Source organism: Lates calcarifer, linkage group LG12, assembly GCF_001640805.2.
Source record: "Lates calcarifer isolate ASB-BC8 linkage group LG12, TLL_Latcal_v3, whole genome shotgun sequence".
In the NCBI taxonomy this organism is placed as follows: Eukaryota; Metazoa; Chordata; class Actinopteri; family Centropomidae; genus Lates; species Lates calcarifer.
Window position 1 is genome coordinate 24,731,658 of NC_066844.1, and position 2,975 is coordinate 24,734,632.

Below are 2,975 nucleotides of genomic sequence, written 5' to 3' on the forward strand. Positions count from 1 at the left end.
CATTCTGCAGAGACACAGTTCCACACTACAAAGTCTGCACTTTTCTCCCTCATTCAAAACAATATTACATCAGCAACATTCCTGTTGCATAATTAGAGAAACGCAGAAAAGGTCTGCTGCACCAGTTTGTTTTGTGTGTGTGTGTGTGTCCAATTTGCCCCGCTGCACAACCAGTCACAATTAAACCTGGAAATAGTCAGGAAGCAGCAAACAACTTCATTCTGTGTTAATTCAGCTTCATTGCTCACCCAGTTTCTGTCACCTTCACATGCTAAAGCACCACCACCACCTCCACCACCACCTCCTCCACCACATCTCACCATTTTCAAATGTTTCATTCCCAGACTAACAATAGCTACTTTGCAGTTAGGGGTTAGGAAAAGAAGTTTTCCTGTGTACAGTGGCAATTAAAATGACGAGCAGGTCCTGCTTGTTGCATAATTCCCCCAGCTAACACAAAGGGACCAATTTTCTCCTGAAATAGAAATGTAGTTTACATTACAATAGTTAAGGGCATGTGGGTGGAATGCAGAGTTTAGATAGGAACATGCCAATTAATGTCGAGTGAAATTACAGAGGACAGAAAACAGAAAGTGTTGGTAGCCAGTGGTCAGTGCGCATCAATCTGACTGCTGCTCTCTTTGTGGTTTTCTGCTAATTTGACAATAATGAATGATGACAAAACAATTAGTCCAAAATCCACAATTTACTTTCTGTCTGTGGTGTTTCTGTTTTTGTTGATATTCACATGTAGCCTGCAGAAACATGTAGTCTTGTTAGAAAAAAAGGAATAACTTCAGCGTCAACAGTACAGAGAGGAAGTGGACGAATATCTCCTGATCAGGGTGCTTTGGCCTCAGCTGAGTCACCACTTTCAAGCTGACTATATCTCCATGATCTCTATGGTATATCAGCAGGAGAATTCAGGTTTATTTTGAGTATTAGCTATTAAATTGTCAGTTCAACCAAATCACAAAAACTCAATTTTCTCTCACTCACTACCAGTGGTATCGAGCCATGTGGATAGCTTTGGTTTATTGGGAGTTTTGAGATTATGTTTGACATTTCTGCTGCCATCCCAGTGTAATGGAGGTGAATGAAAGTTTATATGAAACATTTTCTCTGGAGTATGCACATACCTCACTGTGAACAGTTTATATTGAACCTACAGTGCTGAATTCATGGGTCAGAGGAATTCCCTTAATGCGAGACAATTTCAGATTTCCCTGAGCAACTTGGGCATGATTTTTGGACATTTTGCTGTTGAGTTTTTCAAATTATTTTTTTCTAGTTTAAGCAGCACAAGCTAAATTTCACTGCCATGATTTTTGTTTGTTTAATACGTGTGAACTCCCCCTTTAAGCAACATGACTTTTAAATAGCCAGATATCATCACATACCAGGAAAGTCATGACTTTAACTTCCCATCCCAAGACTTCATCCTCACTTAAAGGATATTTCTGTTTTATTACAGCTTAGTTCTTATAGCTTTAGCCACTATTTCTACTGGCTATAACACTGCTAGCTAAAATAATTGCTGAGAATATAGGAATGAAACATGAGCAGTCAGATGATCAGACACGTCAAAGTAAAACTGATGTGTTCAGTTTTACTTTGACGTGTCTGATCATCTAGGTAGATTAGGTGAACCAGAGGGCTGGTCTGTAAACTGTGATGGATTACCACTGACATTCCTCAGTTATTTTGGTGAGTACAGTGGCATCATGATCCTAGACTACAAAAATAAGGGGAAAAGTTGTAATAAAGTGGAATTATCCTTTAAATGGCCGTTACTATAACATAACTTCACCACCAGCTCCAGCTGATATTCACAAACAAATACAAAGAATAAATAATTTGCAGATGAGCATGGTGGCTACTACCTCGTGTATATGTAAGAAAAAGCAGCATACACCCACTGCTCCCAGAGGTTTTTATAATTATACACACAGAGAGAGCATCTCAGCGCTTCACTCTCACTCTTACACCCCATCCATCTTGTTTAACTTTATTCTCTGGGAACTTAACCCCATCTTTAAAGTAATCAGCATTTAGATTAAAAATGTAAACACCCTCTATAGATCATCTTATTTGTGGAGCATTTGTCAGGTCAAAGCTCAGCATTCTCCCAATTAAGTCTGAGGCAACTCCAATTTAGAGTAAAGTAATGGATTAGTGACTCTTTATGAGACCCGGTTTGTTTGTTTGTTTGTTTGTTTTCCACATTTCCATGTTCTAGAAGAAGAGGAGAAACATACAGCAGTTTAATACGTAAATGTCAACAATATCACTCTAATGGACAGGTAGGCCGCTGGGGAGCTCTCTGAATGTGATGCTGTTTTCCTAAGAGGCCGAACTGACAGATAATGTCCAAAAATGCAACTCAGGCAAAATGCTGCCTCTAACAACACTCTGCTGAGGTAGTTTACTGGGTTATCACTGGGTTATCTGGATAACTTTGTTGTGTTAAATCCCCAGATCAGCCGCGATTTGTTCCAGGTTTCACTCAGTTACCCAGATAACTCAGTAAGCCTGCTCCTTGAAGCTGCTCCCTGGTTGGATCAGCACCCCAGAGCCTCAGACTGAGAACGGATCTGTGGTGTTGAGAAGCTGAATGAATGTACTTCAATGTCTTGATTTTTGCATCATCTATTCATCCACTCTGGCTATGTATTTAGAGTGGGAGTAAAGATGAGTTCACTGATTTCCAACCTAGGCTTTGTTGAAATGTTAATTGTTATTTATGACCGTGTTGACAACAACTTCACCCTTGCTTTAGTTTGGAGAAAATATGCTGCAGGTTTTCACTGAGCTTAAACCCAGTCTGATGGGTCAACTGTGTAGGATGACTCGTGCTTAATGTGGCAGTTTATCTGATACAACAGTTATAGTTAAGAAAAGCCTTGTTGGCATGTTTTTTTTTTTAAATAGTGAAGTGAGAGGCAGTGTTATTCATTTCTGTCAAAGTAAAGATG